General features: G+C 38.0%; 1 long non-coding RNA gene across 1 annotated transcript; it reads left to right on the plus strand.

Moving 5' to 3' along the window:
• Positions 1 to 21,682: 21,682 nt before the first annotated feature.
• LOC118243046 (uncharacterized) lies at positions 21,683 to 23,168 on the plus strand. Its single transcript, XR_004777161.2, has 3 exons — positions 21,683 to 22,202; positions 22,356 to 22,397; positions 22,686 to 23,168. It is a non-coding gene; the product is annotated as an uncharacterized LOC118243046 (long non-coding RNA).
• The last annotated feature ends 3,013 nt before the right edge of the window (positions 23,169 to 26,181 follow it).

The following is a 26,181-nucleotide window of genomic DNA, read 5'->3' on the forward strand; positions in this document are numbered from 1 at the left end:
TGCTCTTAATGACTGTTATAGAGGTTATTGGCTTAGTTTAAAAAGAAAAGTTTAACTCTTGATTTCTTCTTTGTTACATGCTCCTGGTTGATGGCAAGACAACAGGTTGTAACAGTCCTATGAGGTGTGTGTGTGTGTGTGTGTGTGTGTGTGTGTGTGTGTGTGTGTGCGTGTGTAAAGTAACCGAGCATGAAACCAACACCAGTAACTTCTGTGTTTATACCTATTTATGTGTAGCGATTAAAAGCAGACATCAATGGTGAGAGCACATGGTTTAAGGAATGAGAGAAAATCTTGAGTGGTCAAGAAGTACAGGTGAACATTGTGGACGGTGCCAAAGAAACAAAAATAATAAAAGATCTTCCCTGCCTACCATATACCTTTCCAGTATTGGGTTATTTTGGCCTTGTTCCCAACAGGTTCCCAAGAGGTTTTCTCTAAACCTCTCTAAAAAGATTTTTTTTTTAATTAAAAAAAAAGATCTATCTATGTAGATCTATCTATGAGTTCACACTGTATATTTTTTATAGAAAGACACCAAATGCATTATTTGTGTACAGATGCAAATAAGGTAGGTACTATACTAGGTTGCTAGGTAGATAGCTAATGTTATTGTTAACATAGATATATAGCTAGCTAGCTAATATTAATTCTGTATTAATATTAATACAGAAAACACCTTAGTTAATTGTGTTAACATTAGAAAAATCCTCCATCATGATTCACAAACATTTAAATAATAAAGCAGTGCTAACTATAGCCAAAAAATAAAGGTGCACTTCATAGTTTAGCGAAATGTAGCGAGGTAGCTAGTTTGTAGATTGTAAAGCGCCTTGTAAAGGCACTATATATGTGTAAATAATATTAATGATAATATCAAATTAAGACTCACATATCATGTGTTACCATCCATGGAAGTGAAAGAATGACAGTTTGCTGCCCATCACTCGTATCATAATATGCATTGATAAATAAAGCCCACTCTATAGATGATTTTAAAAAAGGATATTCACAAATACATTTTGGAAGGAAACCTTTGATTTATTTCAGTACTGAAGCTGGAAAGGTTTACATAAAACTGTGTGGAAAAGTGTAACATAAAACAAGCAGATAATTTGTATTGTAACCATTATAAACACATCACATATTTCTCATGTTTGCACAACCAAAACATTATTTTCTGTGTTTTTCAAAATACACATGTGTTTAATGTGTAGAAAATTTTAGATTTTTTCTTGAAAGGTATTTCATTATGTTTTTCATATAAAAGCACAACATTGAAAATAAAACAGTTTTAAAACTCCTTTGGCTGTGAATTAAGTTGCATGGCAGTAATGACATGGTGTTCTGATAATGAAAATGTTTTGGTGATGATATCAGTGAAAAACTGGCAATTTAAAATACAATAAAGACACACCAAATCAAATGTAACCAATATCATACTAAAACAGCAGAAAATGTAATTATTGCACATTTCTCTAAGGAGAAAAAAATGGTAGTCCATATAGTTGGCATGTTTGGGTTAATACTTTAGCTAAACAATACTCAGCAATGTAACGGCTCGAATGCCGCAGGTCAAGGAGCAGGTCAGTCAGACTCCCTCGACGGTAATAGACATTTATTGAGAAACACAGAAGACAAGGGCACTCAAACTGTGAGAACGAAGCACATGAAACATCATGAACACTAACACTAACGAGCGACAACAAACGTACTTATACATGTTCAACGACTGACAAAACTGCATGTGCCAACATCAGTTTAAATATACACAACCGATACACACTAAACCATGTGCAGGTGTGTGCAGACACCAGAGGTGAGGCTCCAAACAAGAACAATAACAGGGAATTCCCACTGCAGGCTGCGGGCTGAACCATGTGACCAGTGGAAAGAGCAGCAGTCTGTGATAAGCAACTCACATCTAGCCCTCAAGGAGCTGCACTGATGGGAAACCCAGTGACTCTGTACTGTAAGATGGAGCAGTCTGCTGGATGGAGGTTTTACTGGTCCAAACACACACAGAACCCTGAGAATGAGACCGACACTGCAACACGCTCCTACACCATCAGTGCAGAGGTGGCACAAGGCTGGTTTTGGCTCAGAGGCTGATATCTGCACACTCTTAGTAAACTACATAGACAGTGTGAGAGGCTTCACTGAATTCCAGCTACAGAAACAAGCAGGATCTCCCAGTGACATCATGTACGAGGTAGCACCTGCATGAGTGAGGGAGGACTGCTGCTTTTACACTGGAACAATAGAGTTAAGAAGACAATACAGTTAACATTACAGTGTTAGGAAGACAATACAGCTAACATTACACTGTATGAAGACAATGCAGTTAACAATACAGTGTTAAGAAGATAATACAGTTAACAATACAGTGTTAAGAAGAGAATACAGTTAACATTACACTGTATGAAGAGAATGCAGTTAACATTACAGTGTTAAGAAGACAATACAGCTAACATTACAGTGTTAAGAAGACAATACAGCTAACATTACAGTGTTAAGAAGAGAATACAGTTAACATTACAGTGTTAAGAAGAGAATACAGTTAACATTACACTATGAAGAGAATGCAGTTAACATTACAGTGTTAAGAAGAGAATACAGTTAACATTACACTGTATGAAGAGAATGCAGTTAACAATACAGGGTTATGAAAAAGATGAAGAACTAAGGACTGCAAAAAGGCTCAGAGTGAATAGAGAGTGTGAGGAGATGAGAACTGAGCTCAGGTGTGTACTGGGTTTGTTTAGGAGTAAGGTGGTTAAATACAGAAATAGCATCATTTAGTTATTTTTAAAGTACTGTAGAGTATGAATGTGAGTATTTTCTATCAGTTAAACCATCAGTTTTCCTGTAGTACAGTGAACAGTTCATGTATGTGGCATTAGTTTAACAGTATTGTGCAACATTTGATTTGTCTCATTTGGCAGATGTGTCTTCGCTAGTCTCTCTGATCATCATTCCTAACAGAACTCAACACTTCAGTGGTCACTCTCTCTCACTGAGCTGTGAGGACCAGAGGAACTCTACTACATGGAGTGTCATGCAATACACACAAGATAGGAGTGTGTCAGACTGTCCATCAGACAGGAGATCAGTTACAAGCTCTACATGCAACATCAGCTCTCTCTCCACAGCCCATACTGGAGTGTACTGGTGTCAGTCTAAGTCTTTAGGGAGCAGTAAACCTGTCAACATCACAGTGCATGGTGGGTCTCCAGTCATTTTATCACAGGAACCATAGGACTATTGATAGAATATAATAACTCTACTACTATATTTGTTTGTAGTATTAGATGAATAATATTTCATGCATGTGAAAATGCCTGTGTGTGTTTTCCCCATTTGATGTTTTCTGCATCTCTTTTTTACAGATGGTGATGTGATCCTAGACAGTCCTGTATATCCTGTGACTGAGGGAGATTCTCTGACTCTATGATGTTTATTGAACAAAACATCTTCTAATCTCATATCCTACTTCTATAAAGATGGATCACTCTGTTGGAACCAGACCACAGGACAGATAATCATCCATACCATCTCAAAATCAGATGAGGATCTCTACCACTGTGAATACCCAGAGAGTGTCACCACAGAGCTGGGTCTCAGTCAGAAATGAGAAATACATTTCATAAGATTTGATTTATTTTACATTATTTCAGTAAACAAAGTGCTCTGAATGTAAATTCAAACTTATGTCACTGCTTCCACAGTCTTAAGTCCTGGATCCAATGGTGTAATAGTTGGACCAGCTGTGGGAATCAGTTTAACCTTGTTGCTCATTATTATACTTATCCTGTTCCTGAGCTACAAGAAGAACAAAGGTTTGAAAGCATCCATTTATCTGTAGCATATGACAGTTATACACAATATAAAGACAATTTACTTATGTACACCATGGTGATTGTGCTCTTGCTGCCAGAAACATTGTCAATTTACAGCATAAAAAGTATTTTTATCCCTTTTCCATGAACTGTTAAATGAAAATGAAAAGTGATCCTATTAACGTTGCAACTGCTTTACTGTGAGAGGAGGTACAGGACCTCTGTCTCCCCCTACTGGACGTCAGGAGAACACTAGCCAGACCACGGGCCAGAGGCAGAGTTGGACTGGCCCTGGGAGCTCTCTTTCAGGAACCTCACTGCTGCAAGCAGGTTGGTCTGTTTCCGCTGAACCCACCAGCTTTTTGTTCAAATAAACACTTTTATTTACACGGCCTTCTTTCCTCTTTAATAGGAGGTGATCTGATTTATGCCAATGTTGGTAACAGGATTACAGGTAGAGTTCATCTCAAATACATTTACTACTTTAATGGCTGCCCTGTTATGTTTGTAATGATTTTACTGCTTCATCCAACAATGACACGTATGCATATGCTGTAAATAATAAAACAAAACACATAGGAAATAGTAAGAACTCTGCATATGTGCAGTAAGAACACTGACCTTTTGCTTTTCTGCTTATCTAAACTGACTTCTAAATATCTGACATCTGATGTTAATGTCAGATAATACATTAACAGGCCCAACCGATGGAACTTACTCAAATAAAAAAGCTGAAAAACTCGAAACTTCACAGTAAAGGTACATACCACCTAATACAAATTATTTTAAAAGAACACAAGACTGAATGGAGGGACACTTAACACTGTCTCTTTTTTCCATACAGTACCACCCTAAATTATGAACTCTATTATTATTATTATTATTATTATTATTATTATTATTATTATTATTATTTTAATCAGATGATACTATGTACGGGTCAAGTGTTGTGGTTTACTCAAAGGTTTAAAGCAAAAAACCCAAAAACAAAGGAATAAAGACCAATATCAACAAATACTACAATCGTGTGTGTGTGTGTGTGCGTGTGTGTGTGTGTGTGTGTAAGTGAGAGAGTTGGAGAGAAACTAACAGACTGTATCTTGCAGACTTACAGATACAAATATACAATCAGTTCTTGAATGTTTGGAATTTTTGCCCTTGTTTTTTTATGAGCTATAAGGCTGGCATGACTACTGTAACCTTAAGACATGTTGTTTACCACCATCAATAACTGTAACCCAGGGTTATAGTTCATTTAACGATTGCTGACAGATCATTCGCAGTAATATCAGTTGGACACCGGTAGCAGTCACAGTTGATGTACAGTATCTGTTTGGACACACCTACCGAAAATTAAATAATTTTCTTTCATATAGTAATTTTAACCTAATTATATACGTACAAATGCATAGACAACAGTTTATGAGAAAACAAAGATAACAGAAATGCTATAAATTATTCTCAAAACATACCCTAGTCTAAATACCTGAGATAATTATTTATATTTAGCAAGGTAGAGTAGATACCAAGGGATTTATATCAGTTAGGAAAATAGCAAAAGCTCTGAAAGTTGTTTTTGTTTGTTTGTTTGTTTGTTTTTTGTTTTTTTGGTTACAAATGCAGTGGCCAAAACCACCAGTTGCTGCAATGAAACTGGCTCCTATGCAGATACCCCAGGAAAGGAAGGTACCTCTACTGAAAAGGACAAACATATTAACGTCATTAGCCTAATAAATCACCAGTTAACAGCAACACAGATTTCATCTGAAATACATGCTTTACTGATCTCTAGCAGCTAGCAGGTCTTGGGCAAAAGAACGCAGCCAATGCACACTAGAACACTGGAAATCTGCTCTTTGGTCAGATGGCAGCATGTGTGGTCTGCATTGTGAAACATTATGGAGGGATGTAATTGTGTTTGTGGTGCTATGACAAAAGGTACCCCACAATCACCTGATCAGAACCCTATAGTGTTGGTTTGGGATGAGTTTGGCCATAAACATTTGGCCTGTAGTGTTGGAAATCAATGTATAAATATTACGTGATCCTCTTTGTTAGTATATTTGTCACTATAAATTTCAGAATAAAATGTGCTGTTTTTAGTCGGACTCAAAGATGGACTTTCAAACATGTGTAAAGAAAGCAACCTCTCACTCAAGCAAACCTTTCATCCCTCCAGTTCAAGCAATTTACTCCTTTCACATCCTCTCTCTGAAATATTTTACTTCTCTCACTGAAACCTCTCACTCCTCTTACTGAAACCTCTCACTCCTCTTACTGAAACCTCTCACTCCTCACACTCAAACCTCACATTCTTCTCACTCAAAGCTGTCAGTACACAGCATGTGCATGTAATATGAGCCAAATAATTCCCACCAAATCTGATCTGACTGCTATGACTTTGGAATATTTTAGGCTTTACAGTGTAGCTTGCAGGTGCACAAAGATACTTTAGCATATTTATTTCTCCCCTGGACTCAGTAATTCCACTAATTTACATGTTGCAGCTTTAAAAGATTATGAAATTAGAATGAAAATGAGGGAAAGCAGTTTGTTTCCTCTTTAACAGATGCTGGTGCAGGATCCAGTGATGTGACTTATGCTCAAATTAAAATGAAACCCAAGAAGAAACCAAAACAAACAGGTGGGGCGATGGGCTTGTGTATGAAATATATATACCTTGTTTTTTTGTGGTGAAAGCTAATGCATGTGTGTTCTGTACTGTTAGAGAAGACCAGGGAGGGCACTGATGTGATGTACTCAGAACTGAAACAGAAGTCAGAAAAGGGTAAGCAGTAGAACATCACAACTCCACTTCATAAATGCCAGATAAAGCAAGAAACTGGTTTTATTAAACACTAATTTACTTTTGCTCTTTATTTTGCATCTTGGAAATGTGTAAATTTGTCAGTGTTTCTAACAACATTAGTGACAAACGTGGCAACAAAAGTAGTGAAAATGTTCTTTTATATACTAAGTGATAAGATGCCAATGGAATCTGGACAATATAGAAATTCCTCGGGAAGACATAATCCGTGTTTTCTCTGGCCTCTGGGAAATTATAGACCACACAAAACACATCATTGTAATTGGTTGAGGACAGTAGTTTGTATTGGGTTAAGCTTTATAGTTAATGAGAGTAGTCTGTGTGGAGTTAAGCAGTGGAGTGTCTGCCTGATGGAAGACTACAGGGTGTGACTGGAGGCCTGTAGTGTGGGATGTCTGAGTAATGCCCTGCAGAGTTCTTTAAAAGGATTATGATGGTAAATGACTGTGGGGAAAGAATGAGGTTATTTTCTCTCTTTCACAGATGGTGCAGAACCCAGGGATGTGACTTATGCTGAAATTGAAATGAAAACAACGAAGAAACCAAAACAAACAGGTGAGACTGAGATTGAAAAATTGTATCTGAATATACTCTGTTGTGAATCATAGATTCATTTTTGCATTTAATAGACCGAATGCTTCCAGCTCCTGTGGTGTTAAAAAAGTCACTGTGGTAGTTGTTCTATAAGATGTTACTTTATTGTGTGAAAGCTAATTCATGTCTGTTGTGCACTGCTAGAGAAGACCAGGGAGGGCACTGATATGATGTACTCAGAACTGAAACAGAAGTCAGAAAATGGTATGCTTAGAACATGAGTGATAGAGGGCAGTGGTAGCTCAATGGTTAAGGTCCTTGACTTGTAATGGTATGGTTGACCAGTTGCCACTGTTGGGCCTCTGAGCAAAGCCTTTAGCCCTCAGTTGCTCAAGTTGTACTCAGTCATAATTGTAAGTCGCTTTGGATAAAAGCGTCAGCTAAATGCCATAAATGTAAACAGCTCTGCTTCATAAATGCTGGAATGTGGTGGTGGGCAATTGAACACTGAGCACCATTTAAAATGTATTTATTTACTTAATTTTCACTTTTGAAGAGAAAAGTACAATAGTCACAATAGTAGCAACAAAACTAGTTAAACTAAATAAATGAATGTAAACTCACTGCTAGGTGATGGGGGTTAGAATGTACACTGCTGGGTGATGGGGGGTAGAATGTACACTGCTGGGTGATGGGGGTAGTGAGCATGAGGGGAAAAAGATGAGACTGTCAGTGTGTGTGCTAATATACTGATATGTCTATATACATATGAATGTCTGTTCTGTAGGTGTGTGTGTGTGGAAGCAAGAGAACAAGTATGCATGTGTGTGTTGAGATGCCTGTGAATAGATGTTGCATGGTGCTGCTCAAGGATGTACTGCACCATAATAAGCTCTACACCACTGTACAGCTGTATGATCTTATCGAGCTGTGCCCACTTTCTGAAAACTCCAAAGTGTCTCTCTTTGCCCTGTGCTACTGCTGCTAGGGTAGCCAGCATTTCTGCTTTCTGTGTGGGGGCCATGGCAGGGCCCATGCCAGTAATGTTAAGTGGCCCCTAATAAACCTGGATGGGCTTCATGGGATGGTGGAGCAAGAAGGAAACTGGCATTTATTGGTGACTTCTTGCCAAGAGTGTTTAATGGGTGTTTAAATAATATAATACATAAGATGTTTGTTATATTAATACTATATCAGAGAATACCTAAGGACAAACAAGAAAGCAGACAATAGAAACAGGGTTGTGGAGAGCAGGTAAGATTAGTTTGGTGGTAAGTTTTAAGTTTTGAGATTTGTTTTGAATGTGCAGAGAATTGGATTGACAGACCTGTAGGAGGAGCAGCCTGGAGATGAGGAGTTAATCTGGAGGATGCTTGATCACCAAATTTATGGAGGTTGGAAGAAGGAACAGTTAGCAGATCAGCTGAAAATGAGCAGAGAGTACAGCTGGGTTTGTGAGGAAGGAGAAGGTCAGACAATCAGGAAGGAATGAAGTTATTAAGAGCTTTGCAAGTGAGCATAAGGATTTTGAATTGGATGCAATATTTTACAGGAAGTCAGTGAAAATCTTAGAGAACAGGTGTAATATGGTTGTGACAGCGAGTGTGAGTCAGAAGGTGCAACAACATTCTTGACCATTTGGACTGTTACCTACAAGAAGAGAAATACAATACTCCAAGTGACTAAAAACAAAGTCATGCACAAGAGACACAGCAGCAGGGTTAGAGATATTACGATATTGGCTATATTACAAAGATGAAAGTAGGAGGTTTTAACAACAGAACTGACATGTGTATTAAATGAGAAAGCTGAGGTGAGGGTGACACACAAATTGTTACCAGGATTGCATTATGTGGAATATGAACAAATTTCAGAGTCGTATATCCCATTTCAACAATGTTTTGCTCACTAGGGGGTATTCTGCAGTGTTTTTAGACATTGAGTCAGTGTAAAAGGCTTTGCATTCTACCTCTTTTCCAGGTGATTCCACTAAACCCACCGATTCAACATATGCTCAGGTTAGCAAAAGACACAGCAAAAAGAATAACAGGTAAGAATGATTCATTACAGACATGTTGATAAGACAGTTCACTAGCAATTCCTTAACATTTCCTAGATGAGAATGTAGGGTATTCTTAAAGATGTGCCTTATAGGGCATATCAAATTAACATTTGATCATTATCATTTATTATTGTATGTTAATGTTTGTTTGCTGTCATAAAAAACATTGCTATTAAAAACCCATTATTATTCCAAAAATGGAACTTTATAGGACACAACATTTCTTAACATATACTGTATATTTATAAGTTTGTAGGACAGGTCTATTGGTCCTGTCACGGAACGCTCGGCTCCCGCGAGGCACGTGGTTTGGCCAGCTATATGCAGTAGCAGGACCTTCGTATGTGGCCACGCCTGCACACACCTGTACCTCGTTTGTCTGTGTATTTAAACCCACATCAGGGAATGCACCATCGTTAGTCATTGTGGATGTAACGTAATAAATGTTTGATGTACTGTTCTTTTTGTCAAAGTTAAACGTATCTCTGTTTCTTGTCCATGTTTAATGTTAATTGTTGAATTCATTTTTTTAGTTGATTTTTATCTTGTAACTAATTTACTTAAGCAGTGCAAAGTAAAAATGTAATGCTTGAGGGCTAAGGCACTGAATTAATGCAAAAATATATATTTTTCCAAACACAAAAGTATTCATGTTCTGTTCTTCTTCACACGAATGGTAAAATTCTGCTCGTTGGCCAAGCAGATATTTGGTTTATTCATATTCCACACTAGCTCAGTATCTAATCAAATGCTGCACTTTGTTAAGAAATAGCACTTCGGTGTCTTCAGCACATGGGTCTGGGTATGTGTGAATGGTCATGATCAGCACTTAGAAACTGCATTCAGAGAATTTTAAAAGCCAGTATGGTTTATGTGAAAAGTCAAATATATTTAAATGATTAAATGAAAATCCTCATTTTAACCACAGGATGGTGTAATAAATTTAGCAAATCCTTTGTAGAGGGCCTTCAGTGTCAAACTTTATTAGAAAGTATAACTGCAGTCCAGGAGATCTGCTGCCTTGCAGAGTTTAGTTCCAGCACATATGATTGAGCTAATCATGCCTTTTAGTATTATCTGATTAACTGATTAGTAGAGCCAAATGTGTTGGATCCAAACTTCATTTTCCTAACATATAAGAGCATGCTGTGTAGGTGCAGCACTATGTGGTAGCTGCACCATCAAGGACAGAAGACCCTACAGTGGTCAGTGAAGACAGCAAAGAGTATCATCAGCATGTTTTTGTCCTCAGTCAGTATACATTAAACACTGCAGAGCCACCAGCATTGTAGAGGACCCCTCCCACCCCTCCCATGGACTATTCACCCTATCATCTGGTAGAAGGTACGGGAGTATCCGAGCTATCTCCACTAGAATGTGTAAGAGCTCAAACACCCATTGGACTATTGTTCAGTAACATTCAGCTGCTACTGTACACTGCATACAGCAAATCAAGCCACATTGCTCAGACTCTATTAGAATATTTTCTTTAAACCAGTCTGTGCCATGTTGCTACAAGTGATATTTACAGTAATTATGTAGTCAGTACTGTGTTTTTGCACTGTCCTGTATCCTGCACTGTGATGTGTCTTTCTACTTGTGTTTATTGTTTTGTCTCTGAACTTTATGTTGCATGTTGAACAATGAGTCCTGGAGGAATGATATTTCATCCTATGGTATACTGCAAATAACTTAGACGACAGTAAAGGCCAACTTGACTATATGCTTACATAAGACTCTAACACTGCATGTATGAATGTAATTCTTCACCAGTGGTCATGTTAAATTACATTGAAAAATACACATCTCTTCCACAGGAGTAAGTGTGAAGTTTGTGGTTGACCACTGTATGTGCATAAAATAGGTCAGAGCAGCTTGCGGTAACAGTAGACCACTGTACACTGATCACTGAGATCACTGAAATCAGATTTAACCATTTATTTTACAATAGGAAGGAGAAAAAGGCAGATCAGTGTGTGGAGAGTCAAAGAGACCCACATTAACTTATTTTCAAAGAGTATCATCTATGCCCCACATCCTCATTAGCAGCTGTTGCTACTTATTGTGAACTTTGAACATGCATGCATAAATAGTTACACACTGTTGCATGCACTAGAACAGCAAGAATGCCTCAGTCTTTTTTCATTTATTTAAGTACAATAAAAGGCATAAACTCTTGCAGCAAACCATCTCATTTTGGGGTCAGCCAAACACCACAACCAAGACTGAACAGAAAATGTAATGTCCAGTCTGCAGTGTGATAGTGTGGGAACAGTCACTGTTTTTAAGCCTCCCTGAGTGTATCTGAGTGCTTTAGTAGTGCTTTCTGGATGCCAGCAGCTGAAAAAGAGTGTGTCCTGGCTGTCTGTTGTACGTTGTATTTTTTGGTGCTTATTCTGGCCCTGTGAAGAGGAAGGTTTCATGCATAGGCAGGTAATCCTTGTCATGTGCACACACCCATTAGGCTTTACAAGGTTCGGGGTCCTATTATGGTGTATCTGTGTTGAATGACAGGCAGATTAAAGGACAGCCAGGGTCCTACAAGTGGGGGTTCACATTTAAGTGCGTGCTATAAGTTGGTGCTAGCAGTAGATGCCATTTGGATATGGTGCTACGAGGGGGTCGTGGGGGCCTCGTGTATGCTGAACATGATGGGTGAGCACTATTAGGGCATCTTTCCCTTTGGTAGCAAGGAGTGTATACTGCTTTGAGGCTTTGGAGTAATTCACATGTGTATTTTACTTTGGTCCTATTATCAGTCCCTGGAAGTTTGTAGTAGTTGAGTAGCTTGTGTCCTATGAATTCTCAGTCATGTGACCTTATTGCATTGTGATATGTATTTAATAAACTTTGCATATGCTTTTGCTCTTTGGAAATTGTTTTCTCTCAGTCTTTTTGAGCAATATGCCACCAACCACTACATGTGCCTGTGAAGAGGTCACGTGACCTCACCACTCTTTGTAAGTTCCTGTGGTTGAGATCATGATGACCACTGCACCAGGAACCCATGCAGCTGTACAGGATTCTCTCCATGGTGAATCTGTACAAGTCAGTGAAACCACACACATATTTAGGCAATGCATGCAAAAATATTTGTTGCATACATGTGCTTGATAAACATTCTCATTTATGTTGCTGATATTTGTCTTCTCATCCACCAACAGCAAATATTTATAAATCAGAACATAAGACACACAGTAAATGTGGAAAATGTTTGTCACTTTGTCCCATACAAGCAGAAGTCCTGACGAAGAAAAACAGTGATAAAGGACAAGTAAGTCCCTTTCAGGAAATTGATTCAGGAAATTAATCTGTGGAGGTCTGTCTCTTCTTCATCACGTGGAGGACTGCCTCTTCTTCTTCAGGTTTCATACCTATATGCTTACAATACATAATGTACATAGTAGCACTTGCATAAATTATATCACAATAATATACTCCCCTTATTAATGTTTTAATACATTAATAAATGATCAAACTGTTCTATTAGCATATGGGAGTTGTGCAATATAATTGTAACCGTTTGCTCATACAATTTCTATCAAGAGAAAATGAGGAATTTGGTTTAGGATGCCCCAGTTTTTATTTGTGCAAAATATGGTCATTTGTGTCAAATAAACATATGGGTATTTAATACCTTTGAAGCCTGCTTTGATATGTTTAGAATTAACTTATTATTTTACAAGATGCAGTTGTGGTGTCACTATGATGCTGTAGTGTGTGAGAGACCATCTGATCTAAAAAATCAAACTTAGGTCTCTTACCCCAAGATAATCAATACAGTATATTGATCCACGTGTACAAACATTATAATCAACATTTCAGTGTGACAGCACAGCTATACATGTGTCCTTAGAATAACCATTCCAGCTTTTACTTGATAGATAGCGTTGGCTTTTACTAGATAAATAGCTATATAGGTTGCTCTGACTCTCTTTTTATCTATGCTGTTCCATAGGCTACTTGTCAAAGTTTCAGTCTTACCACTCAGATGTCTAAAAGAAACTGACACATTTGCAAATTGGAAATTCAATAAAAATGTGATTGCTTTGTATAGCAAGGCAGAGGTTCATGAAATTTGAAAAGCCAGTTTAAAGGAAGATTAAATATAGATACTGTTAACAACAATTGAATTTTCAAGATCCTTGAGTCCAACAACAATACTATGTGCTGTAGTATTCTCTTTATTCTCTGCCTTTGATTGTTTCACTCATTTGGTTTAAGCTCATTTTGACACATTGTGATACTGATACACCTGTGAGAAGTTGTTGCATTTGCATGGGGTTGTGTTGTGAGGGCTGTCGTACAGATGTTCTCACCTCTCAGCCTCTTCATATCTGTTAGTGTCCTTCATTCTGGAGCTCACATGCTACAGAGATTTATGTTGTCTATAAAAGGAGCTGATCGCTCTAAATAAAATAATAATAATGACATTTTAAAAAATGTAATAATTACTAATGTGTTTGTGATTTTCAACTCATCCCAATGAAAAAGACAGATATTGCAACAAAGACATTTTCTTAAAACTATTCATATTTATTTAAAATGTTTAACCTCTTAATAAATATGTTAATAAGAACACTTTTTTGTATAGATAGATACATTTAAAAAAATGAAAAATGCATGAAATATTTGTTTCATAACTGTGAATAAAATATTAGAACAAATTAGGACAAAATGTATTAATTCTCTATAAATCATAGATTGCGGGGGTTTAGACAGTATGGGTTTAGATCGTGCTGCTATTTGTACCTTTTCAAATACCTACAGGAAACAAGTATATATTATTACACAGCAGATCCACGGTGAGTGAGCAAATTAGGTTTTTTTTTACCCAAGCTGAAGCATGAGAAAATGGTCATCTGCTAGCCACAAACAGCAATGAGAGCCCTTCATGGTGCTTCTTAGTCTGGTACACTGCTTCAGGACATGTGCCTTTACGTATGCTGTACATCAGCTAAGGCACATAATGACTTTCTGAAAGGACAAGGCTTTGTACAAAGTCTATAAAAGCTTCTCAGACAAAAAAAATTACTCATTTGTACAAAGTGATACATAAATTGTATCATTAAGTAGGCTTGTTTTTAGATCAAATGATAGCATTCAGTATACTGGCCATATCAGTAGGTTTCAATTCAGCTTTTATAAGTATCTATGTACTGTATAGAATTTAGAATATGTATAGAATAAGAAGATTGACGGACACACTAACTGGAACAGGCACAGAAACCAAAGGGGACAAAATGACTGGTCCAAACAACGTGACAGGGATAGACACAGTGACTGGGACGGGTACAACATTATTTAAAAAATTAACGTGTCCAGGTACGCCGGCGAGAGCTCTGGGCCCCAGTTGTTGGCTGGCCTGCAGTCCAACCCGCCTGTGGGAACTCGCCCCTCGTCGATTTGGGGGCCGGCTACCTTTGCTGTCCTGCCTCAGGAGGCGCTCCAACCACCTTTCCCGTCTCTGGGGTGGGCACTGGTGCTGCCTCCTTCCTGCCTCTACGAGAATTCGGGACGGGCGCACGAGTTCCGTGGTGTGACGAGTCGCATAAACAGAAACACGTTTTATTTTCACATATAACATACACGACGTAGCACGCAGGCTAATGGGGTCAAACACCGACAACAGAGACACATAAACTAATGACAATGAGGAGCAGGTGTGAGACACAGGGAGGGCGTGCCAAATTGACGAACACACACACACACACACACACACACACACACGAGGAGATGTTCGAGGGGACGGGCCGTACCGTGATACATATGGGGTAATGTTTTTAATGTGTTTTATTCTGAGCTCATTTGGGAGGGCCTTATACCCTCAGCAGTCCAGAGTAAGACAAACCATATGCTAAGACAAAGCATAAATTCTAGAATGAATGGACCCATACATATTTGGAAACTCACTAAGCTGTGCAGGTTAATGTCACCTGCAAAAGCCATACAACCATATCCACTGCATCACTGCATCACCTGTCTGTGTCAAAAACCTTTAATTAAATTTTTGGATTCTATAACTTTTTTAAAAAAATGATCATGATTTTTCATCTTATTTTATCTTGAAGTAGGCTGGATGATGTTAAAAAAATGTAAATAAATCATTTTCCAGACCTGTAATGTTACTCCTTTTTTCTTGAGGACAGCTTCCTCAATAATGACATGCACACAGGGATGTTTAAAACAAGCAGTGCTTTAATCAGTTAATTGCCAGATACATAAAAGAAAGAGCAGTAATCTAGCACTGCTGTGATAATGTGATCATATCAGTTCATAATATAGAAAATTGTCTTGAACTGATAAAGCTGCAGCATCTCAAGAGAAGCCTCTTTTTCTCTCTGTACATTACTAACACTAGCTAGTGAACTACAAGCAAAATATTTAGAACAGAGAAACAGAATTAATAGAAATGAAGCATTCCTGGTATATTAAAACCAATAGTACCTTAGTAAGAGCTCTCCAACCCTGTACATTAAAAGCAGAAAATAATTAGGCCTACCATAGCTCATACTTAGCATGTGGTCATACACACAAACTAACTCAGCAGTGCGCAGACAGCATTGCTATTTTTGATAAAGTGAAGAAGATAATTGTAACGTCTGTGACGTTGGCGGCTCAGAGGACGCGAGAGGCGGGGTTGCGAAAAAGTGCTATTTATTCTCCATCAGGCTTTCAACGATGGATGCACTTAACAAAGCACAAAACAGAAATAGTAATCTTCTTCAGTGGAAATGCAGAGACTCTTCTTGACTGACGTGTCGTAGGACCACTAATGTGCAGCCCCATCTCCTGGGATCTGTAGGTTTAAATAAAGGTGGAAGCAATAAGGGAACAGGTGAACACTAATCCATATTCTGGAGATTGTGTGCGGGGCAGGTAAGAGGTTTGATCCCTAGCAGGAGTTGGCGTGTCCCTCCTGCTAGCCGGCCAACCAACCGTGACACTTGACTGACCAAACGTAATCGCTTGAAATGACTCAAACAGTGTCTATGTGCAAATGATTCACATTTGTAAATCAGTATATATGAACAAATTACTTTGTGTAGTGATTAGAACTAGTGGTGGATGAAAAAAAAACCAACTACAGATATTTGTGGTAAAATATTACTGCCAATTAAATACTACGTAGGCAGTTGTCTGTTATGGACCTCTGTTCCATTTCCCCTCATTAATAGTGATATATACAGCTAATAATAGGTATCATTACTCATAGCTAGCTAATTAAACATACCTGTGGCTTAATCTGATGGTGAAGTCTTAAAGGTTGAAAACATGCCTTATTGAGGCAAGCAAAATGGAGGAATAGCTTGCTTCTTTTGTTCCAGAAATGTAATAAATCAGGATATGAGGAAGATGACGAATCGTGTGACACTTTCAAGATTTTTTGAAGATTTTTCCAAACATACTTAGCTTGAGTGAGTTCTTGTGTGTCCAAGCAGTTGGGCTGCTGCTGAACATGTGAAAGCAAATTAGTTAAATAAAATGTGAGGAGTGGATGAATTAATATTTAGGCAATTCACTAAAACTCTTCATCTTGAGAGAACAAATGGACTGCAAAGCAGTAAGCATATTTTCATACCTAAAGACTCTCTCTGTGTGTCCCTCTGTTTCTCCCAGCATCTCTCTCTCTCTCTCTCTCTCTCTCTCTCTCTCTCTCTCTCTCTCTGTGTGTGTGTGTGTGTGTGAGTGTGTGTCCACACATGTACTGCCAGTCATCAGACAACCAGCAGGCACAGTAAGCCCAAAAATGCTAACTAGTGAACTACAAGCAAAATGGCTAACTGCCCTCAAGGTCAAGGTCAGAAAACTCCTCACACTGCATGCAGTGATCCATCCATCCAAAATCCAAAGATTACAACCTTTCTACAACCTGAAAGACAGGGAAGGACCCTACAAAGTGTAAAATGCATTGTCCAAGTTGACACATGAAACATCTATGAATACATAGAAACATTGAACCCCAAATGTGAGCTGATGAGAAAGTGCCTCAAACACACAGGGGACATGTATATCATATATGTATATCTTAGAATGTACCACTTACAGATAACACAGGTGAATGATATAAGACAATCCTACCAATGGCTGGAAGAGGCAGGACTGAAGGACATGCTGGTAAGAACAGAATACAGTAAGAAACTCAACCAAGTGATGGGGATCATATACAGCAATAGATGCAAGACATATGAGCTGGACAGCCCAAGTCCTAATAGTAAGATCCACAGAGAACGGAAGGAAACAACCAAGATCCAGTGGAATCTCTAGCCAAGAACTCATTTTAATAAAGAGATCTAAAAATGTCTTGATCCTTTAAAGCAGTGGTTGAAAAACTCATCATTAAAAGGCCAGAGTAGCTACAGGTTATATATCATCTAAGAGGGTGGGACCTTTGTATATATGACTTCCACAGTGACACACTGTGAGCTTGTGTAAAGCTTTGTGGTTGACTAGTGCACTGTGTATTGCTCAGTGTGCACAAAGAGCCCTCAGATCAGTCTGAATGGTTGATCATCCCTGCAGTAGCGTAAGAGGAAACAAAGACATCAGCATGTAGAGGGTCAGCCTGCCACATTGCAGTTTGGAGAACCACATCGATAAACCACTTCCTATTCTGCAGCTCGTACCACTTCTGGACTTTGAATATGCATGAACAAAAAGGTCAAATCATCCAAACTGGAACAGTAGAAATGCATTTTTACACAGAAGTATAACAATGTATAAAGGGTCTCATTAGCTCTTGCAGCAGGTCTTAGTAGGTAGGTAGGTAGTAATTAAAAGTAGGATATGTACAAAAAACATAATGAATACATAATCCATATTTTGACAATTTTATTAGTACAATTACTTATCAAACAAAACTTTAGTTTGACACAATTATAGATTCTGGCTAATGAGAACAAAGTGTATGTGTCCAGACAACATCCACACAGCACACTAAAGTAAATGCTTTAGTTCTTCCCAAACATTACACTACACTGCAATGTCCTTATTTTGCAATAAAACTGTTGCCACTCTCATATCACCTTTCCATTACTGCATAAACTTCTATATTGCAGTGTCTTAGAGCTTGACTGTATACTACACATAATGTTTTATTCAGTGTAGATTTGTAGTGTTATTTGAACTGTACATTGTTATTCAAGGTAAAGCACTGAACTCACACACCTGTGGGGTATAAATAGTCGTGCTAATAATGAGGTACAGGTGAGGGTGGTCATTGAAATGTGTACTGTGTGTGCTGTGTGGATCTGGGATGGTATCAGCCAAGGCATGACATCTCTTTAGAATCATAGCAGTGTCTTTTACCATGATGTATCATTTATCTTACCATTCTTAACATGGATGATATTGGAAAATATCATATATAAGATTTGTTTTCACTATAGCACTTCTATTCTAATATACCACCAAATTCAAACACATAATTGAAGTTGATTAATATTAAGGCTACATGCTGATTCTTGATCTGATACTACAGAGACACAACAGTGCAGAACCTAAACTAAGTCACCAAAATACAAACTGAAGTTTTTACACACTATAGATACAGATCACCTTTAACAACACAAGTTCAGGTGAGGGTCTGGTGTAGAGTTTTTATTACTACTTATCTGAGTCTTTGGCTACATAATAGTATTGGTTTATGCGGGGGCTCCTAATTTCAGTTAAGGCTTCTCCACATTCTGTTTCTCTGTTCATTAAACACTTAGATTCTTCCACTTGTGGCTGTGACCAACAAGCTGCAGGAGTGGCTCTAACAGATCTCAGAACTGACAACATCGATTTGATGTTGCACAATCCTAGGAACAGAAAAAATACACCAAAAAGCAAACATTTGTTTAGTTTAATTAATGTTGTTCTTATGACTAAACAAATTCAAATATTTATAAACAAGTGATGGTTCTCATAACGCACATACAGCATGTTACTCATTACTTAATGGATTTATATTATTGAGCCATAATCTTGTAATGAAACGATGCTAATTTTTGTTTAATCGTTTAATCACCTTTAAATAACAGTCAATGCAATGCACTGTGGGTACAGCCCAAAAAAAGTTATACTGTAGTTATTGGGCAACTTGCATGTTGCTGCTTTGCATCACTGCATGCTACTATGCTTAACAAAATGAATTCCCAAATTCAGCCAGACAGTGGTGCGCTGAAACTATTTAAGGTGGTTATAACATTGGTTCACAGTGCACATGTTTGCACTGTCTAGTAAATGACACCTGGACAGGAGGGAGCTCCGCCCCCTGGATCAGACGGGTTTACCAGAACAGAGAAAGAGAGAGGAAGTGAGCAAGGACAAGCCATAGGTAGTAAAGGAGGCTAGTCTGGTTTCACACTGTATATGACATGAACCTACGCGTTTATAGCACCATATAAAAGTACCCAAAGCAACTTTTACACCAAGTCAACACACCGGTGAGAAGCAGAAGCCAATTACACACAGTGTACTCTCAACCACAGCCCTGGGGGGACTGAATCAGGCACAGGAAGAGGAGAGAGGACAACAGCCAGGATCAAACACCATCTGAGCATACAGGCATACAGTTATACACACACACACACACACACACACACACACACACACACACACACACACACACACACACACACACACAATAACTCATTGCACTGGTATGTAACTAATCAAGCTCTTCAGTAGCCTCTGTATAGAAATGTCTGTAATAAATTCTACTAGGTAGTACATCTCCAGGACCAATAATTTTAATCACTTTTTTCATTTTATACTTGACCTATTTATAATTACTCTAATTATTATAATAATGTCGTGGTGTTGCTATGCTGCCTGATAACACTGTGCAAAGTCATGAGAAGAGCACAGTGCTTCAGTAGAAGCTGTTTTACGGTTTCAGGAAATGTGTGGTCCTCCTGCTCTGAAACACGTCTCTTTCAGTGTGTAGCTACAGACTCTGAAGATGCCCCCTTGATGACAGTGCGTGTAGATGAAGACCCTGAAGATGCCCCCTTGAGGTGTCTGTTTTGTCTATGTTGACTAATATTCTTGTCTCGTGTATTTACCTTTATGTATATTTGCACATCGGAGTTTGGAGAAATGTAATCTCGTTCAGCTGTGCACTACTTGTATCGTCAAAGTCAGTCAACTTAAACTGATGTCTGAATGACAGTAAATTTATCATTAATCCATTTGAACGTGCTGTAGTACTTGATTCCATTCCTTTAGCACTAATCCAAGCTGTATTTACATATTTCCAATATTACTTTCTTAAAAATATTGAAAGTGCCTTTGTAACATCCATTGAAGGGAGCATCACACCTTGCTCTGTTAAAACAAATGATTGAGTAGAAATAAATCTAGAAAAGGGGTGATCATCAAGTTTCAACTTGGACCTCTTCCTATATTTGAGATATTTAGCTGTTTGTCAAGTGCACTTCATAGAATTCATTTTGAATTTACACTTCTGCATATAGTCACACAAGCATTCTGTAAGTCTTGCTTGTTTTTGGAGAGATGGTGCCAACTTCCTCTGAACTGTGTAAAAAAATAAAATAAAATCCTGGATCATATGACCAGCCAGTGAGTTATGATGGACGTCCAATTACTGAACTTTTGACCTCTGTTGTTTCTTATCTCTAAAAATATATGACAATATCTTGAAGTTTGTTTTTGACTCCTGTAGGTCTAAAGTCATTTTTCTTCTTAGTCACACTAAGAGACCTTTTGAAATATTTTTCGTCATACCATAACTCGAATTCAGTCCATCTATTGGAATGTGTGGCTGCCTGATTTGCGACTACACAAGGATGTTAAACCATTTGTATTGTGCGTGGTTATTTGCACATGGAGGCAGTTTACAAAGGTGGACACTAGAGGGCGCTAAAAGCCCACAGTAGTTGCTTACTATATCTCGGCACAATAAATTAAACTGCGGAAACTCCAACACCGTGTCTATTCAATTGCTGTGGCTAGTTACTCTGTCATGTACCTTAATGTGGCCTTACAGGCTATAGATGTAATACTTACATTTACCTGATGCTTTTATCCAAAGAGACTTACATTAGGCCTAAGTACAACTTGAGCAGTTGCGGGTTAAGGGGCCCAACACTGGCAACCTTCCGATTACAAGTCAAGTACCTTAACCACTGAACTACCACCGCCCTAATTACGTATATAGACCTACAATTATGACGTAGACCGATTCAAAGACCTTACATAGACAAACTACATGTACTCAGTTATTGTATTAATAGCCTGTATGCCAATTACAGATCATAAAGTGAAAGTTTTTCTGTTGACTAGATAAGGCCATAATTTTCAAACAACCACTTCAGTCCTGAATGATCACGTCTATGTAATGTCCATGTTTGTTAGATATGCATTTCCTGGCAATCGACCAAGTAATGCAATAACTAGTTAGGTTGCTGTGTGTTAGTTGGGAATTTGCTATAGCAATGATGTAATGCAGCCAGAACGTGTGCTGTGATCTTCTCTCTTACAGTGGCCTGTAGTGAGATGAAATTCCTAAACATTTTAACATGTACTGCTAATGTGATGCATATTTAAGGCTGGTTCAGCTCTATCAGCTGAACAAAGTATAATGTGCTGTTGAATGTGTGCTGTTTAACAGAGTTCTGTGTTCCCTCTTTTCTAGTTCTTCCTTCTGAGTCAGCTACAGTGACAGTGAAGTGTCATGATGCTGCTACTATCCCCTGCAGTCAGATGTGTTCTGGTCTGGTTTCATGGACTTTGTTCCATAAACCACATGACCTTCTGGCTCACTGTGACCAGACATCCTGCCAGTCAGAGCAGGGATTTCACATGTCTCATGAGCAGTACCTGAAGGGAGATCTCTCACTCACCATCACTGATGCGGATTTCACTAAGAGTGACTTTTACACCTGTGAATGTGATGGTGTAGACATCTGTGATGTGCAACTACAGGTTGAGGGTAAGTGTCCTCCTTTATTGCCCCAAATAAAATATTTGCAATTGGAGAATAAAAAATGGCTCCATTTGGTGGTTCTGTCTGTATCCATTTCATTTTGTTAGTAATGATTCTATCCATGTGATTTGTTTGCTAATAAGTCTGGTGTCATTGTAGGAACCAACACAAACACCACAACAACGTTGCCTCCAGTAAACGGTGAGTATTTATTATAATCTGCTGTTTTACATGTTCTTTATATAGAACTATATACATTAAGACAACTAATGGTGTGAATAATTTTTAAAGCTCATTACCTGAACAGTAATGTGACCTTTCCTATAGTTAGTTTTTCTCTCACATATGCTTATTTATTTATATGCCTACCAGATAACAGTGAAACCACATAAATAGAATTTGCTGTAACACATTAATATTTTGCTGCATGTGTAGTCTGAGGTTTAGTATTTAAATGTAAAATGCTGAGGGATCTGTTTCTCTGTTCAGGTGTAAATGAGAGCTGGGTGTACAGAGACTACATCTGGCTCATGGGGATGTTTGGGATTGTTGTGGTGTTGCTATGCTGCCTGATAAAACACTGGGGGGGGGGGGGGGGAGTCAGGAGAGGAGCACAGTGCTTTAGCAGAAGCTGTTGTACGGTTGAGGGAAAGTGTGATCCTCCTGCCCAGGAACACACCTTTCAGTGTGCAGCTGCAGACTCTGAAGACGCCGCCTTGACGACAGCGCTTTAAGGTTTTATACCATTTGAAGGACGTGAACACATGGTTCATTCCTCACTTAGTGACACGTAATGATCTGTTGTTTCTTGGACCATCGTGGAGCCTCGCCACAAACCAACCGATCAGAGCAGAGCTCATTCAATTATAACAATTTTATAAGTTCATTTTTAAAAAGTCATAAAGACAAATGTTTAATGTACAATTACTGTTTGATTCTTAAAAATACTAATAAATCGTTTTAATATAATGACTTGCAGTTTTATGTTGAATTTTTAATACTGAACAGAATCTTATGAATATGTAAAGCAATCTAACATAAATTGTAAATATTTCTAAATGATTAACTTATTGTTCTTTCATTTTAGCATTTTAGCAAGACCAAGTCCAGCTCAACTTGGTATGTGGAAATGTCAAAGATGCTGCGTCAAGTTGAAATAAAATGCAGCCTGTGTAGGGATGGTACCCAAAGCAGGACCTGACAGCTCCTGTGGGACCTTCTTAGCATCTCACATCTGTGGTTATGCAACGGGCTGAAACGAAGGGATTATATTATATGGTCATCATACAACTCCAACAGTTTTGCTCAAAACATTCTCAGTGTAGTATCAGTAGGAACATTGCATTAAAAGATGAATATTTTTAAACTACATTTATTTACAAACATTTTGTAGGTTTTTTAATTTAGTTCACAATCAATAATTAAATTAAAGGCAGGGCCTGGGATGGCAGAGAACTTCCTGAAATACATGGAAGTCTAGTGGTCACAAAAGAAACTAGACAAAAGCTTGTTTTTATCACTTTTTTCATTTTATATTTGACCTGTTTATAATTACTATAATTATTATAATAATGTTCAGGTGTAAATCAGAGCTGGGTGTACAGAAACTACATCTGGCTCATTGGGATTGTTGTGGTTGTCGTGGTGTTGCTATGCTGCCTGATAACACACTGTGCAAAGTCATGAGAACCGCACAGTGCTTCAGCAGAGGCTGTTTTACAGTTTCAGGAAATGTCATCTTCCTACTCTGGACCACACCTCTTTCAAAACGCTGTGTAGCTGCAGACTCTGAAGGGGGTGTAGCTGAAGTCAGGGTGAAGTACTGGCAGCCAGTCCAGAGGCGAGAGAACTAATATGGTGACTGTAATATTCTAACTGGTCTCTGTACTTTGTCTCTATATTGCCTTACCATGATATCTAACCACCTCCTGGGCAGATACAAAGCGACATTTTGTTTGTTACCTCACTTGCTCATTCTCTGTGCAGGGGAAAAATTCATACTAGTTTTTCATGATTAACTGATTTGGTAAAATGTTCTATCTACCTATCTATGTTTGTCATTTGTCATTAAAAATAATCTTATGCTTGGTCTGGTTGTGTGTAATTGCTAAGCTTTGGTGGAGCTAGCACGTTCTAGCAGAACAACTGTCTACTCTGGTCTATATGCAGTTGTTAAAGTAACCATCACTTTTTAGGGGAACTGGTTCAAACAATTCTGTGGATGTACAAATGCAATAAAAGTATAATTCTATATGGAAAAGAATACCATCACCACCAGAAATGGATGTTTAATTTTAGTGGAGATCCAAACTGTGAAGGTGCTGCATTCCTCTTGTACTTATTTAAATTTGATTGCAAGGAGTGAAACTCAGTTACTGTGTGACTTCACTCAGTTCATCACTTTGAGATATTAAAAAAAAAAAAAAAAACTTTCTAGGACTTTTTTTTTTTTTTAATCAATACAACTTTTGTCATCATAAATAGGTTTTTAGTTCAGTACAGCTAATTTGTGTTACTTTAACAACAGTGTTGCTGCTGATCACTTTCACTGAGAAGTTTCAAGTTTGGTTTACTGTGTATGACTATGTATGTGACAAATAAACCAAACTTGAAACTTCTCAGTGAAAGTGATCAGCAGCAAGACTGTTATTAAAGTAACAAAGTAGCACCAATGATGACTCTGACATTCCTGTTTCAAACTGAAGACAAGCCATTCAAGTGCTCCAAGCCCTGCACTGAGTAGTGTACGGATCATTTGTATGTTGCTGAATTAATGTCAAATGTATTGTTTATAACCAACCTTCCAAGGCCTTTACAATAAAATACATGATGGGTCACCATGTGCTAGTAAAGAGAACAGTAATGCAGAGGCAGATATGATTTAAAGATTATTATAAAGGTGTTCTGTATTCGTTGCCCTGTAATTTCTTTTGGTGAAGTACTGGTTTATGGTATTTGGTGTTTAGCATGTTTGCCTCTCTGTGCTGTTGTCTTGGGTTTAAGTCCCTGTCTGAGTAGAGTTCCCACATTCTCCCTGTGCATGTGTGGGATTCTTTATCATTCCCTGGTTTCCTCCCACAGTCCAAAAACAAGAAGGTTGGATTGACTGGATATTCTAAATTGTCCTCCTGTGTGTGTGTATGTATGCGTATGCATGTATGCTTGTATGCGTATGTGTGCATGCATATGCATGCGTATGTGTGCATGCATGCATTGTTTTGTGGAACGTAACATCTGCATACACTGTATTCCCACAATCATGGAGTGCTGCATCTGATTAAAGTAAAATATAAACAATATGTTTTACCAGTTCATCTGTTGGGAGATGCACATTAAAGTGTACTAGTTCATGAGATAAATGTTAGTTAGTGGGAAACGGATCCTAAAATAGTTTATTCTATGGAACAACCTATAAACACAATGCTACATGATTACCTCTCTGTTTGGATGTGTGAGACATGTCAGACTTCACACCTCCATGAGATCTCCACCAGCAGCTCAGTGCAATGGATCTAGTAATTATAGTAGTAATAGCCATAATAGAATGAGCAGTGATTATAAGGTCATCGGTGGGATTTGGGAGTTGCTACGGGAAGACTAATGCTCCACCCACCAAAATGAGAATCTTTGATGTCCTGAGTTAAGAAGTATTGTATTCACCATTCTATGAGGCTATTTTATATCAAGAGTTGCATTAATAATAATAACAATAAATAATAAGTTATTATTGTTTCTTGTTGGTATTCTTTTTTTTAATTAGTAATATTATTAATTAGTTTAAATGATCAGTTTTACTAACATGCCTTTTAAAAATAAGAATTTAAATTATAAATGCTATTATAAGCTTTTTATATCTGTTGTACATTACAGAAAATATAATTCAATTATTACACACTCGAGTGATGATAGTAGTAGCAGCAGTAGTAGTACATTCAGACTTTATTTCAATAAGCAGAACAGCAACAGGCACAGCTTACCTGTTGTT

This window comes from Electrophorus electricus, chromosome 13, assembly GCF_041902795.1.
Source record: "Electrophorus electricus isolate QZ-2024a chromosome 13, ASM4190279v1, whole genome shotgun sequence".
NCBI lineage: Eukaryota > Metazoa > Chordata > Actinopteri > Gymnotiformes > Gymnotidae > Electrophorus > Electrophorus electricus.